This window comes from Clarias gariepinus, chromosome 1, assembly GCF_024256425.1.
Source record: "Clarias gariepinus isolate MV-2021 ecotype Netherlands chromosome 1, CGAR_prim_01v2, whole genome shotgun sequence".
Classification (NCBI taxonomy): Eukaryota; Metazoa; Chordata; class Actinopteri; order Siluriformes; family Clariidae; genus Clarias; species Clarias gariepinus.
Genome location: NC_071100.1, coordinates 41,740,010 through 41,756,843, shown reverse-complemented (window position 1 = coordinate 41,756,843; position 16,834 = coordinate 41,740,010). Strand labels below are relative to the sequence as shown.

Below are 16,834 nucleotides of genomic sequence, written 5' to 3'. Positions count from 1 at the left end.
ATCTGCCATTGTAAAGAGATATTGTAATCATAGCTACAGTACTGTGGCGAGGTCCTAATTGTGATGGCATGATGACTGGGTCGGAGCAACAGGAAAAAAAATAACTCTTGTAGGATGTTCCCAGTCTGAAGTGGTCAGAACCTTCCCAAAGTGGTCCAAGGAAGGAAAGCCAGTGAACCGGTGACAAAGTGATGGGCAGACAAGGTTCATTGATGCACATACAGTACTGTAGGGAGCAAAAGCTGGCCCATGTAATTCGATTCAATAGATAGGCTACTGTGGTTTAAATTGCAGATTTTTTTTTTTTCGGGATCTAATAGAAAGGTGTCAGAACCGACAGTGCATCCCAGTAAAGGTGGCAACAGATAGGATCTTCTTAATGTTAGGCTGTTGGTCATAATGTAATGTTGTTTATTTATGTAATGTTATGTTGTATATTGTTTGTTTCCCTGCCAGCTAGCAGTGATTCTAACCTGCTATTGCTAATTGCTTGCCGAAAGTATGCTGCACAGTGCATGGACTTATATGAATGGCTATAAAATTTGCTCAGTGAAGCAGTCAAATAGGGGCTGCTTATGAGATAAGCCATCTCAGTGTTCTATTCCTGCAGCCACCCACGCAATTAACAAAGCAAATTTCACAGCTCTTACTGCAATTTATCACCAGCCATGCTTCCTTCACACATCAGCACAACTCCTACAGAATTGCCATCTAATGGGATAGCTGTTAAAATTTCATTACACTCCTACTTTAAAACAACTTTTTGCTTTATCACTTTTGGGTTTTAGGGGACATTGTTAGCAAGTTTTGCTTGTAGTAGGCATATAGTAAACATTTATTATTACTTTATTAAAAGTGAAAGAAAAGCCAAGTAAAGAGACGGAGAGCTAAATCACAAATGAGAAGTGACAGAAGGTTCCGAGGGAGATACACTCGTGTGGGTTTACACACACCGGCTGCATCTCACACACCAGCCCTCAAATGCACTCTGGAGATATGACACAAAACCTTCTTTTCAGCAAAGCCTACTCTGTGGGCAAAAAAAAAACATTCTGGGGGAGCTTGTGACAGATTTTGCAAATAGTAGATTTTGGTAAGATTTCTCATAAAGCTAAAGCTATGTCCATGATGGATAAAACCCAAGAGCAGCACATGCAAATGTTCACAGTGAGCAAAAAAAGAAAAGATAGCAGCCATGCGTATGTGTCACTTACAGTAAACTTATATGTGCTTTTACTTATACGGCGTGATACCAAAAGGGATCAGTGGCAGCCAATATCCTGGAGTGAATTTTTCTCATTCTGAACCTCAACCAGAAGTTAGAAGCAACACTGTTGTGGTAAAAAATGCATCTGTGTGAGGTGATGAGGCAGGTGTTGTGTCAATCATAGCTACTGATACTGCACACTCACTGTTCCAGCTAAGACAGCATTGGACACTAAAGTAGTACAACTGCCCTGCAGGCGAAGAGGGAATGGTTTGGTACATTTTTGATTGTTACATGGTTTTTCTTGCTCAGTCAGCTCATTCGCATTCAGGATGCCTCCGATGTCTCAGTTCCATAACTCTAAGCACTATAGATTCTGTTTATGATTACACCTAACAAAATCAGCAATCCATACCAAATAAGAGACACAGGGGAGAGGCAAACCTGAGAGACCCTCTCCACCTCCACCACCCTTTCTCTCCATTACACTGTTTCCCTGGCAACCATGCCAGCAGGAAAAGAGAGGTTGCAGGGGTCACAAATGAGAAGCATCTGACATGAAGGGAATAAAAGCAAACTACTTATGCAGGTCCAGACATAGCCAAGTGCATTTTGTCTCAAAATTTGGCTCTTCACAGCTCACACTGGATTCTCTGCTAGCTTCCTACCTAATGAAAATCTCTATTTATTCATTCTACATTTATTCCTGTTTTTAATGTTTCTCAAGTAAAGCGACGAAGATACATGAGGGTATTATTATTATTATTATTATTATTATTATCATCAAAAAGAAATACATATATTATTAAATATTCTTTTATTTTACTATTTATTGTTGTTGTTGATTAAAGTTCTAATTGAAAACCATATCTATCATCTATCTATATATCTATCTATCTATCTATCTAGAAAAATGTAATCACAATTACAAATTGTCACAATTAATGAGAAATATTACTGCAACATAGTAAATGTTGTTTGGTCCATTTTTGTATGAGTCTGATGTGTTCAGTAACAGTATTGGACTTTTCTTGGCAGTGAAAGTGGAGCAGTGAATGAGGCTTGGTTGCATTTCAAAATATGTAGCTTTGGGTCACTTCTGCAGGAATTAACCAAAAGTAAAATGGCAACAGAAAGATATGCATTTAAAGCTTAAAAAATTACTATGACAATTGTGTGGCTATAGCAGATTTTAGTGTTTTCTTTATATTCACCTACAGTATGTGCCACCTACTTTATGGTATCCTCCACATTTTTATCTTGTGTTGTTCCCTTATTTTTAGTCACTTATTATTAATCATCTTCAATTCTATTGCACATTACAACAATCACCTTAGACCACCATGTTAAATGTTGTGCAGTTAGTTTATTTGATTATATGTTGATATTTCCTTGTGGTTATGCTGTTTAAAGCTGCACAATGAGTTTTGTCAAATAAATTGCTTACATGTTAGAACAATAATGAATCTTCTTCTTTATCTTTCTTTGTGTCCTAGATATTTGTTCTCTGTTGTTGTTTATGTGGCACCATGTTTCTGAATGCACAGTATTTTGCCCAATCTATATTTTTACATGGATAGGAGAATAACAAAAAAGGATATTTGAATTAAATTTTTAATTAAAAGTCTCACTAGGTCTGCACTGTTAGATTTTAAATGTCACACCATCATTTATTTTCATCCACCCACGTTGATGAATCATAATCATATTTCCTGCAAATTTATGTTAATAGATCATAAACACACTCAAATAGTGTACACACAATCAAAATAGCCTTATTCTAATATTAAAGTGCCAAAAATATAAACATTTACATTTTTGCAGCATTAAGGCACAAGTTATAAAAAAATATATAGCTTTTTATCTGGGTGCTAAAATAGGGCGATGCAAATGCATTATACAGGGAATGCAGTAACTTGAAGATTTAGCTTTTCTATTTGTAAAGCACATTTAGTAAGACAGATCACATTACTGATACCCTGTACAACAACATCAGCAAATAAGCAACATATACAGAGAAGTCTTACTCCACTACTCTTGCTCCAGATTATTTATGGAAATATCCAGCGAGATAATGATCTCTAATAGCTAAGGTTGGGCTTTGGCTGCATTATAAATAATAATGCTTGTCATCAATGCTCATTATTTCATACTGACTGAGCAAAGAATAAATAAAAACGCAGCAAGAAATGTTGTGCAATGTTAAAAACTTGTCTTTGGAAAAGCAACTTTTATTTTTTAAATGTCTTAGTTATTGTCACATGACCAAAAATGTAGCTAGTTACATCACTATTTATAGATGAGTTTCCACCCAATGCTGCTAAAAGGGTCAATATTTAGGACACTGAAGAAAGGGATTATGACGACACCAATGCGGCTGTAAAAAATGATTATCCAGAAAAAAAATGAATTAAGCAAATATTTTGTGGACTGGAAGATTCTAATTCTTCCAAATGGATTTTAAAATATACTGTATGATTTAAACGACCACATCTCCTGTTTTTACTGTTATATTATGTTTATAATGTTTTCTTCGGTACTGGCTTGTTCAGCATAAACGTATAGCGTGATTTGAAAAGTGTTGACTTTTGACTTTCTGTCTATATGCAGAATCCTGACCTCCCTGGGGCCGTAAGCAATATTCTGCTGAAGTGACCACCTACCTGACCTGTACTCCATGTAACCATGTAATACCATGTAATTTAAAAGTATAACAATACTCTCTTACCCATAATCATACTTATCCAATATACAGAGTCGCACACATATAGATACAGTCACACGCTCATTACAGGCAATTTTGGGAATGGCAATTAGAATAACCTGCATGGCTTTAGACTGTGGGAGGTAACGAAAGTACCCAGAGGAGACCCTAAAAAAAGAGTGTTCAGATTTAAAAGGGCAAATTTAAAAAATGCCCAAATCAACCATAACATTATGACCATTTAGGCTAACACCTGCCTAATGTTTTGCCACCATAACAGTGGTGCATTGTGTATTTTCACACCTTTCTATCACAACCAGCATTGACACTACACTAGCATTTCTATTGGATTAGACAAAACAGGCCAGTGTTCGCACCCCATGTACACCAGTAAGCCCTGGCCACCCATGACCATGTGACCAGCTCACCAGTTTTCCCTCCTTAGATTTCTTTGGATACGTCCTTAACCACTGCAGAATAGGAACATCCCACAAGAGGTGCCTTTTTTGAGTTGCAAATGATTCAGGCTAATGGATTATATGCAGATGATCCATATCTCAATACTAGAAATTATTCTTTAAAAAAAAAAAAAACTCCTACGTTCCTTAGAATATAAATATTTGTTCACAGATATCCAAACACTTCTGTTTATGCTGTTCCCTGAGTTGTTTTGCCACCAGGTACACCTCCAGACCACCAAAAAAATGAATCGTATCACACTGCTTTCATGCAGTTCACAAGTAGGGCATCCATTTTTGTAAAAGTTGTAATGAAAAAAGGAGGCATACCTTTTTTATTAACTGACATGGGTCATTCATTTTTTACAGTTTATTTTGATAACCATGATGTACTCCAAATTACAAATTACCACAAACATTTCTCAATGAACCTTGTCAAAGTAAATCAAAACAACCAGCATCATTCTCTTCTAACAAGATCTTCTAACAATGTCCACCAGAGCACAATTTTAAAAAGCCATTACAGTAGCTGTACTATCATATATGATGATTTTATAACGTGTATATTTATTTATTTATTTATTTATTTATTAAGTCTCTTTTGTATTGTAAATATCGAATTTCTATTTATTAATTGTTCATACTGTAAGGATTTGTTCCAAAAAAACAAACAAACTTGATTCTAATTCAATCTTTTCCATCTCATTCAGATGCTGGAAAAAATGTAACTACATAGACTAAAACTCAAAGACTGATTTAATGATTAAAGAAAAAGTAATAATAATAATAATAATAATAATAATAACCTTCCCAACAGTGTAAGGATCTATCCAATAACGGAAACTGAAATGTCAAAGCACTTTTGTAAGTCGCTCTGTATAAGATCTGTCAAATGCCTAAAAGTAAATGTAATGTAAATATATGCAACTATTTTACGGACCATGTTCATTAAATGCATTTTGTTCTGCTCATCTTGATTCATGCTTACTTACATTTCATACAGACTTAAATAATTCTTCTGATTGTGTAAAGCTGCTTTGCGACAATGACACTTGTTAAAAGCGCTATACAAATTTATTTTTTATTAAATTAATTAAAATAAATACACAGGGTGGTGCTACAGTATGTTGCATGAGTGAGGGTTTTTGATAAGGAAAGTCAGTAAAAAATGAGTATTTCAATATTTTGTAAATATTAAACTTAAATGATTAAGAGCTATTAATGACCTCTTTTACTAGGCTTACTGTAAAATCTTTTTCCTGGGACACTTCTGAAAAACAAACAGTGTATGTCAAAGTTCTAGGATACTGTAAAACACACACTGGTGTATCTCTGTTTCATATGCATAAGTTAAACTGCTTTGTCCATCTCTCAAATATAAAAAATGAACAAAACAATCTTTGATTTAAACTATAAATGATCTGTATAAGCAACTGAGAGTGAGAGTATTCACAGGCTTTGAGCTGTTCAGTGCGCTGGAGGCTACCCAAAAACAGCCTGATTAGAACACAAGTCGCTCGACAGTTCCATCCGCCTCCTCATAACAGGCTTGTCCAGTGTCCCAGAAAAATAGCTCGCTGTGTATTCTCACTAGGCTTGCATGCTCAAGTGAATCAAGAACTTAAGCAATTCTGTAACTTCTGAAAAAGTCTACGCCTAAACTTTGACCGAAATACTAGCCTGATAAACTGTTGTGCTGGTCGACATTTAAATAACTGCAAACAATGTTTAACTAAGTAAGAAAGAGTAATAGCTGAATGATAGGTAAATCTGCAACATGTAAAGAACTCACTGTTAAAACACCAACACGTCTTCATCATGAGCTTAAGAATTGCTACAGGACATATTTTCATTTCACTGCACCCCCTCATCAAGGGACGCTGGGTATCAATTATCAGTAGAGGATGATTAATGAGGGGAAAAAAATCTAATTTTAGCAAAGCACCAGACAGTATTTTGACCTGACCATCATCTAACTGGAATTGACTGCTTGTTCATTTCACAAATTGAATTTATCTGATTGGCCTATTGCTGCAGGTGAAACAGGCATAGAGAAATGCATTATGGGAGTTTGGGAATTTGGCTTTGACTGCTGTGCTTTCTCTGTGGGAAATCAATGTTTTTTGTTTAATCAGTGAGCAAATGTAATCAGGGGCACTGCTATAATTACTACCACTGCCTGACTATAATTACACATTCATTTTTATCAACATATAATCTAAGTCAATTAATACAGGGCCTTTACATTTTTTTTCTAAGCTAAACAATATTTACACAAGCTGGCACCACTTGTATGTGTGTGATACTTTATATACTACCTGGTCAAGAAAAAAACAAAAAGAACATGATAATGTTTTGTTGGAGCGTGTTACATTTTTAGATTACAGTGTGCAGTCACCATTGTCATTGTTACAACAACCTTAGATAATTTAGCAACCTTTATTTAATTCCAGGGTTGCATTAATTTTTGTCTGAAATCTTCTATTTGTTACAGGTAAGACAAAGCACTCTAATACACGCCAAAGCTTTTCAATGGGGTTTTGGTCTATTTATGTATGAAAATGATCCTTCTTGCTTCTCATAAACCATATATATATATATATACTGTATATATAGTTTTATAGATCTGTATGTAAACTCAGCAAAAAAAAAGAAACGTCCCTTTTTCAGGACTGTGTATTTCAACAATAATGTTGTAAAAATCCAAATAACTTTACAGATCTTCATTGTAAAGGGTTTAAACAATGTTTTCCATGCATGTTCAATTAACCATAATCAATTAATTAACATGCACCTGTGGAATGGTCGTTAAGACCTTAACAGCTTACAGAAAGTAGGCACAAAGGTCACAAAGAGACTTGAAACTGTAAAAAACACCCAAAGAAAGATGCCCAGGGTCCCTGCTCATCTGCGTGAACGTGCATTAGGCATGCTGCAGGGAGGCATGAGGACTGCTGATGTGGCTAGGGCAATAAATTGCCATGTCCGCACTGTGAGACGCCTAAGACAGCGCTACAGGGAGACAGGAAGGACAGCTGATCATCCTCGCAGTGGAAGACCACGTGTAACAACACCTGCACAGGAACGGTACATCCGAATATCACACCTGCGTGACAGGTACAGGATGGCCACAACAACTGCCCGAGTCACACCAGGAACACACAATCCCTCCATCAGTGCTCAGACTGTCCGCAATAGGCTGAGAGAGGCAGGACTGAGGGCTTGTAGGCTTGTTGTAAGGCAGGTCCTTACCAGACATCACCAGCAACAATGCCGCCTATGGACACAATCCCACCTTCGATGGACCAGACAGGAGTGGCAAAAAGTGCTTTTTACTGATGAGTCACAGTTTTGTCTCACCAGGGGTGATGGACGGATTCGTGTTTATCGTCGAAGGAATGAGCGTTACACCGAGGCCTGTACCCTGGATCGATTTGGAGGTGGGGGGTCCGTCATGGTCTGGGGTGGTATATCACATTACCATCAGACTGAGCTTGTTGTCATTGCAGGCGATCTCAATGCCATGCGGTACAGGGAAGACATCCTCCTTCCTCATGTGGTACCCTTTATGCATGCTCATCCGGACATGATCCTCCAGCAGGACAATGCCACCAGCCATACTGCTCGTTCTGTGCGTGAGTTTCTGCATGACAGCAATGTCAGTGTTCTGCCATGGCCAGCGAAGAGCCCGGATCTCAATCCCATTGAGCACGTCTGGGACCTGTTGGATCGCAGGGTGAGGGCTAGGGCCATTCCCCCCAGAAATGTCCAGGAACTTGCAGGTGCCTTAGTGGAAGAGTGAGGTAACATCTCACAGCAAGAACTGACAAATCTGGTCCAGTCCATGAGGAGGAGATGCACTGCAGTACTTTTCCTGCAGCTGGTGGTCACACCAGATACTGACTGGTACTTTTGATTTTGAGCCTCCCTTTATTCAGGGACACATTGTGAAACATTTTTAGTTTATGTCTTATGGTGTTGACTCTTTTAGTGTTCATACAAATATTTACACATTAAGTTTACTGAAAGTAAAAACAGTTGAAAGTCAGAGGACGTTTCTTTTTTTTGCTGAGTTTATGTTTATATCGCACTGCTAACTTACATTTCTGGGTAAATGCTAACTGCATTTCGTTGCCTTGTAACTATGTGCAATGAAAATAAGGTTGAATCTAATCTAATCTAATCTAAACTACAGTTGAGAAGATGAATTATCATTAGGTGCATGGACGTAAACTCCCACCCACTACTCATTTATTTTAATTTTACTTGCAAAATTATCATATACAATAATCTTCATTTAATTTACATTAAGTGTAACCTAATTTATACCTGTTTTATTATCTTGAGGTAATGAAAGAAATTAATTCAGCAAGAATCTGAGAAAACAGAAGAGGAGAAAATTAAATTTCAGTGATGCTAAAATGGCTGCTTAAAAAAAGGCAGATATGTGCAGAAGTAATATTATATTTACCAAAAATCCAATTAATGTAACACTTTAATTTTTAAATTTAGGTGAGCTTAATTTCCACCCTGAACAAATAAACACATCCTTAGATCAGTAATTAATTACTCGAACACTAAGGAGCAGACTAAGTGAATGTGAAAGCAACTATTTATTATCCATTTTATTTCAGCTTGTTGTAATTCACAGGGTTTCTGTTAATATTGCTAAATAACGAGGTAGAATTGCACTGAATAGCAATTTGTAGTAAGTTATATACTTAGTTTCCATTCATAGTCTTGCAAGCTTTGAAGATTTTAGTACACTTAAATGAAAATTTCTATCATTAAATAATTATTTAAAACCATTTAACACTACTGCCATAAACATTGCCTTTAAGCATGTGGGTGTTTTCAGGAGCCCAAGCTGGTCAGATTGGAATAGATCACTAAGCAGTTGCAGTCAAAATGCAGCTTTAATATTCATTTTCTAACAGATGGGTTATCAGCTGAATTTGACATGCACATTATATCAAAAGGAGTAATATCTGACTTACTGGCAGTGAGCAAACAGAGATATTCAGGTAATTTTTCATGCTTTAAATTCACCACTGCAGTAAATGAAAAGGTTAGAACTACTGACTATAAATACACTATGGCACTATAAAGATACAGCTCCTAAAGTTTTAGACAGATGTTCAAAAAGTAACCGTCATTTCAATCTTCAATTAGACATTTAATTAATATGTACTAAGAGTAAGTTAGGTTTTATGTTAAAATGTTAAAATAGTAAAGCATGATGCTTTTAAACAGCAATAACTAAATGGCTTTTCTTTCATTTCTTTTGAAATGGAATTGGGGTATTTCAGAGCATTTGGTACTTTGGAATTTAGTCTTATCCACCATCTCTCTTGCTTCATTTTGCTTCATATATGAACATTTTGCTATCATATATAAACACAACACAAAGCATTGCTACTACTTGTCGCTCATACTTTGACAATGTTTTATGAATCGGTCTTATGACTCTATTAAAGCCAAATGCAGATGTCTTGAACAGTGTCCCACAGTCTGCATTTAAAGACCCTAAGTCCACAACAGTAGAGGCCGTGTTTATAAATTTAGTCTAAATAGCAAATGCTGTTAATGAACACCACTGTTCTCAGCTGTAGTTTAGTAGTATAAAGACCGATGCTGTCTGATACTGACAATGATGTTCCCAACACATAACTAGTCTCTATATCCTCTTGCACATAAACCAGCCTTTCCAAACTCCAGATAGCAAAAAATATCTATATTTCAAAACATTATTTAGAACTAAGATGTTTGTTTTTATCTCTAGCATTTTTCAGTTTTTTTTAAGGACAAATTAAAAATTTTGTGTGTGCAGTATTATAACCAATATGGAGCCTAAAACATCTACATATCTAAAAATAGATAGATAGATAGATAGATAGATAGATAGATAGATAGATAGATTAATTGATTGATTGATTGATTGATTGATTGATTGATTGATTAATCCTCACAGGATTAGGCCTAAACAGGTGTGTGGCCATAAGGAAAAAATACACTTATTAGTGAGACAAATCAGGAAAAAGGCTTCAATTTTCCTGGGAGCAAAAGGACTTTAGCCCAGTGGAAAATAGTTACATGGCCTGATGAGTTCAGATCGACCCTATTACAGAGTGATGGGCACATCAGGGTAAAAAGGGAAGGCTCAGCATCTTTAGGCAGTGTTATGATCTGGGGTTGCTTCAATTAGTCAGGTCTAGGCTGAGGAAAGTTATGTTGCAATAAAAATAAGTCAGCTGACAACCTGAATGTATTGAATGACCAAGTTATCCCATTAACGAAGTTTTCCTTCCCTGATGGCAAAGGCATATTCCAGAACTCAAATTGTAAGAGTGGTTCTGGGAGCACGAGGAATCATTTTCACCACATTCATAGCCACCACATTGTGTGCTGTAATTAAAGTTGAAGGTGATTGAATAAAATCTTGGAGTGTGCAATTTATTTCTTTATTTTTATTCTGGCAGTTTATATCAATTTTAAACTAGGAATCATGTTTAAACAGATACATAAAAGCCACAGAAAAAAATTAATAAAATTAAAAAAATATTTATTAGTGCCATTATACTATAGATGCCAATAGAAGTTAGTGAAATATGTTTGGCACAGACTCTAGTCACATCTCCCAAGTGTAATGAAAAATGTAATAACCACACATTAATAGTCAGTTGGCCAGTTGTGGCAGAGCTTACAGTTAAATGACACTTGCCCTAGTTGTTCTATATCCCTGTTCCAATCTGTGTCAAGAGGTTTTACCTACAGTCCACAACCGCACCCAAGCAGTCGACCTACATCAACATTGGCCCAGGTATAAGCAAAAATTCTCAAAATAACTAAATCTCTGTTTTTCCTACGCAGGGAAACATGAAGTAAATTATGAATTGACACATAAAAAAATACAATGTTGTTGTTTTGAGTGGTATCACATGGTTAAATATAAATTATTCAGGTAGGATGGAATTTTTTAAGTACTCTAACATGGATTGTGCTTCTTTTGGTTGTGAATTTGACATTTGCTGATTTAGAACGAGCTTTTCACATCCAATATCTGTCTGCTGCATTATTGATATGCATTTACATACATTTTAAAGTAATGCTTTTCCACATGGTGTGCTTTTGCATGTCCTATAGGTAGGACTGTTTCTCAGCAGGAGGGACATAGAATATTACCTGTCCCCTTCGATAAAATTTTGGAACATTAAATCTGTGCCCAAGAATAATGCCACAGGAGAAGGAACAGGAGGAGGGCGGACTGAGCAATAGAGAGGTGTGATATACCTACAACAAGATTACAGTAGATCCCCAAGCTTTTATATTGCACTGTATGACAGCATTTAAAGAGAAGAGAAGAAACTGTTTTTTGTATGACACAGGACATTTTGTACCATTTTTAAATAGCATGTCAATCCCCAATTTTATGCTTATAGGTAATACTATTATCTAAATGTAGGTTTTTTTTTTTGTTTTTTTTTTTTTTTATATAAATAAATGATAAATCATATAGCTGGGATGAAGCATTTGACACACAGACATTATTCCTGAGCAGTCAACCAATGACTCCCCCTTCCCATAATGTAATTGCCTCTCAGATAGTACGGATGGGAAGTTTTCCAATTTCAGTTAGAAGCAAACATTTTCACATTTGGCACACTTTGTGCTCTAATTTTGCTTGTGCATAAGCCTATTTTTCAGTCTGATCTAAAATCAAGTTTAATTGCAAACAGGAGCAAAAATGGAGGATACATGGCACATTAAATTACACCAACTAAGTATGGATGCCTATCTACAATGCAGGTTTAAAAGGGCTCATGAATTGGCTTATTTGCTATCACTATGGATCTATATGCTTTTCTTTTGGAAGTCTTGCTCTTTAGAATGCCACATACATTTTGCCACTGCATTTACAAAATAAAATTTTATTTAAAAAAAATGTGTATATAATGTACAGAAACATAGTAGTATGAGCATGAGAATAAATATGTAGTTGTATGCATAAAAAGGATTTATGATCCTACAAAGGACCAATGTTATTAAAACACCTAAACTTCCAAAAGACAATTACAAGGCAATATGTTTATTTCCTTACAATTTGGGGGTGCTAACTGTACATAGAATCACTAAAGCAATACAATCCTAGACATAATTTCTGGATGCTATCACTTGCAGGAATGTGGCCATGCAACACTTTAAAAATAATATAAAACTAATTTCATTTAAGATAATTACAGTGATATTTATGTTAATTACAGTTTAACTAGCTTTACACTCATTTCATGTGCAATGGGTAGTGCATTAGTTAAAAGTGAGTTTAAGGCTTGGGTCTAATGATTGGAGTGTTCAGATACAATCATCATTACTAAAAAAAAAAGATTTCTGTTGACTGGTAGAAAAAACAAACCCCTAAACCAAAACACAAGTAACTATTATACAAATTATAATTTGAAATATCTATATTTGATTTAATAATCCAAAAATGTTCTATTACTGAAGAATGTACTTTGTCAGTTATCATAATTATTCATCAGGAAATTGTGTTATTTCAATCAAGTCACAACATGTAATTATTTAATTTGCACACTTATTATAAATATAGCAGGCTTACAATCTTCAAGGGGAGATGAATTTAATAATTTTTGATCTGTAATGGTAATCAATTTACCAAAGCTGACTATGTGTAGTTTAAAAATTAAAAACTCAAATTAAATTGTTATAATTTAATCATCACTCATTTCATTTTCCATGGTACTTGTAGTGTTACATTGGTGCCTAAAGGAAACATAAGGAACAGGGTGGGGGGACCCCCTGGATGGGGTGCCCACACATTGCAGCACACAAGCGCAGACCGCAGAGCACACAAGAACAAAGAGGAAAACCAACATGGCATGAACAGAGCATAAAAACTATACGTACACAGACCTGAGGCAAAATATAAAATATATATCTTTGGACTATTGGAGGAAACCAAAATACCAGAATCAAGCATGGGAAGAACATGCAAACTCCATGCACACAGACTCAAATTGGGAATCGAACCCTCAACCCTGTAGGTGCAAGGCGACCGTGCTAACCACTATGCCACCGTGCCACCCCATCTTTATGTTACCACTCTATTTATCACTGGCTGTTCTTTTATTTTTTAATTTTCAATTTTCAATTTTCATTTTAGCACATGATCATTACTTTTACAGTTTACTCACAGACCATTTACTAATCTCTTCACCTCTTCACCTCTTCTGTGATGAAATAATATCTGATGCATCATCAAATAAGTATTGTGCACAAGCAGTGCTTCACTATTACTGATTATTAAAACCATATGTATTTATTTAAACCAGGGATCCTAAAGCTGGGTCGCTGTATTTTAAGGAGGTTTGCTAGCTGAGAGACTTTTCATCACCAAGAACGCAAGCATAGTAGAATAAAAAGTGAAGATCGTACAGCTGAACATTTGTGTCAAATCATTTGTACAAAGAATCCAAGCCTTAAGTACTTGCATAACTTGTTGTAGTGCACAATTAATAGATGCTTATTTAATTGTTAGTAATACTGGAAACTTTCTAAAGCATAACATTAAAGTTCTTTCACCAAGATTGTGAGCAAACCATGGAGCCTTAACCCAACCAAGTGCATCAAGCCACTGAATAATTAGAAGTACAATATGACATGGGTACAATTCTGTTTGGCATCCTGATTATCTACAAAATATGTAGCCTTAATGAAGAGGATATAAAACCACAATGCTATTAATATCACACCATTAAAAAAAGTTCTGCTACCATACGCCTAAAGACTTACATACACTGTATGGACAAAAGTATTTGGACACATTAGTATCTCACTCATATGTGCTGTTTGAATATCCCATTTTAAGGTCGGTTCCCATTTGCATTAACTTTCCCTCCTCTGGAAATGCTCTTCACTACATTTGCATAACTGCAATGAGATGTGTGCGTTTACTGATGTATTACTAAAAAATAAATTAAAAGCCTGGTGCACAGTCAGTGTTTTAGTTCATCCCAAAGGTGTTCTGTAGGGCTGGGGTTGAGACCCTGTTTCTCCACTCCAACCTTGGTTAACCTTAGGTGGTCTATCAATGTCACATTGTGCACAGAGGCATGTGTAAATCATCTGGTGAGCAGCATATACTGTGTTTTTTTTAAATAATAATTTCCCATAGGTCTCTGTGACTCTAGACTAGTGCTTTCATCCCTGTGGCAATAGTTTGTGGAAGCCCACATACAGTAGAGGTGTGATGGTCAGGTGTCCACAAGCCTATATAAAGTGAGCACCGTGCATTATTTACTGTTGTGCTAATTTAACTTAAAAAGAATAAGAACATTTTATCTTTACTCTTCCTGAAACCCCCCAAAATAAGAAACTTTTAATACTATGATTTTAGAGACATTTTGAAATTTTATTGTCATGCTATGTTGTTTCTTAATATTTCTGAAAACAAGTGGCTTAAGATGTTGTTTACATTAATAAGAGTGTCAGATAGATTTTGCTATCAAATTCCACCCAAACACCATGAATCAATCCAACGCCTGGGTGGGTTTGGACACGGCCTGCTCAATACCATATAAGTCATAAGGAGATTAGGAAATGGTGTGTAAATAAAATAGAAAATAAACAAATGGCCAAACATGCTTGGTAAATAAAATAAAATAGTGAATGTTATAAGATAAGGAGTAAATTATTAAATAGGGATACTAGTTATTTTTGTCTGGGATTGATGCATTGAAAATTAATTACAATATATTTTGACTTATCAGATAGTATTTATTTTGCACTTTTGTCATTTTGGGGATTCTGTAAATAAAAAATAATTAATAATAATAATAATAATAATAATTTTCCCACCACCTACCTTGATCTTTGCAGGAAAAAAGGAACAGCCCGGGTACAATTTTTTTTACATAAAGCTGTTTATAACATTTTAAGTAAAATGTAACAAATCTAATATGAGAGTAGTTTCAGTTCAGAAAGACATACAGTACCTGATGTGAGATTCAGTACGTGGAACTAAGTATTCAGTGATAATGTTTAGACTGAAACAAAGCTCACAAACAGGTTTCTCCATAGCCTTGACAACAAAAAAGATACTTCTATAGCAACCCCAAAGCCATGCATGCCATCTGATAAGATTAAAAAACAGTTAAGTAGTAAAGATGAGCTTACCCACTTATTGAAACCCAGCTGGTGATGTGAGACTCTTCACTGCTGTCTTATTATTTTCTTCTTCACCGTGGTCCCCAAATGCCTCTGTTTCTGATAATGCTTTTCCAGGGAAGAAGTATTAAGCTACCAGATTTGCTGAGATGTCTATTATTCTTTTGTTTCAGAGGTTCAGATGAAGCTCTTCTCAGCCTGCCTATCGTGGCTGCAATGTGCAAGCTGAGCAATGTGTGCACCTTGCTTCTCTCTCTTCTTTTTTTTCCATCATTCTCCTCCCCCTCACACACTATCTCAGTCTTCCTCTCCAGTGAGGGGCTCTCTCACTCTCCTTCTCATTGACATCATTCTCTTCCCTCCTCTCTCCCACTTGATTCTCTGCCCCCCACCCAGCTCTTGTTCTCTCTTTGGCTCATTGTAGCGGTCTCTCTCCTCGCGCAGCCTCTAGTGGGTGTTCCAGTAAGCCGTGCCTTTTAAGAAAGAGAAAAAGAGGGGGAGAGAGAGAGAAAGAGAGAGAGAGAGAGAGAACGATTGATGCTTTATTCTTTATTCTTTCTTTCTTTCTCTGTCTGTATCTGTCTGCATCTTGGTCCTTCTATCATGATCAAAGTACAATCAGTTCCATTGCATGTGTAGTAGGTCCACTCCTCCACCAAAAAAAAGAAATGCATAAATGTATAAATCAACAGGCAGTTCAAAGTGAACGAATAGAAGGATGGGACACTAATATCTTATTCCCGTTGCATGTCTGTGTACCAGACACAATCAGTATACCTCCAAAGAGATACTGTTCATGTCATTGAGAGCTGTATATTGCTACTGTTTTATATGCATGCATAATCAGTAGTCTGTGTTAGGCTGGGTAAAATGGTCATTTTGTTAATATAATTACACATTATTTAGTATACAGTATATATAAGGTTGCGATTGTATATTGGTAAAAACTCTATGGGTAAATTGGTCTAACTTTTTATGATATCTTTAAGGTTCATGCATTGGAGGACCATAAATGCTCAGAAAATCTTCTGTATGTATGTATGTATGTATATATGTATGTACAGTATGTATGTATAGATGTACGTATGTATGAATGTAATGTGCAAAATTTAATAAAACTTTTCCGGTTCTTCTGTACTGTATTTGCCTGAAGTTTAACCTGCGCCATACTTTTAATCAAAATGTTTATAAGCAGTAATTATCACACTGTAGCACATCTTAAATGGACCGTTGGATTGAATTTAATTAACTTCTGCAGTTCTATTTGCCTGAAATTTAACCTGC

At 35.8% G+C, this 16,834-nt stretch overlaps 1 protein-coding gene across 1 annotated transcript in view; it reads right to left on the bottom strand.

The window, feature by feature from the left end:
- The window catches only part of tnr (tenascin R (restrictin, janusin)), a 126,237-nt gene extending 110,620 nt beyond the window's left edge, over positions 1-15,617 (bottom strand). The window contains exon 1 of the mRNA XM_053497682.1: positions 15,560-15,617. The gene's annotated coding sequence lies outside the window, so the exon portion shown is untranslated. The remainder of the gene's footprint in view (positions 1-15,559) is intronic.
- Between the last annotated feature and the right edge of the window lie 1,217 nt (positions 15,618-16,834).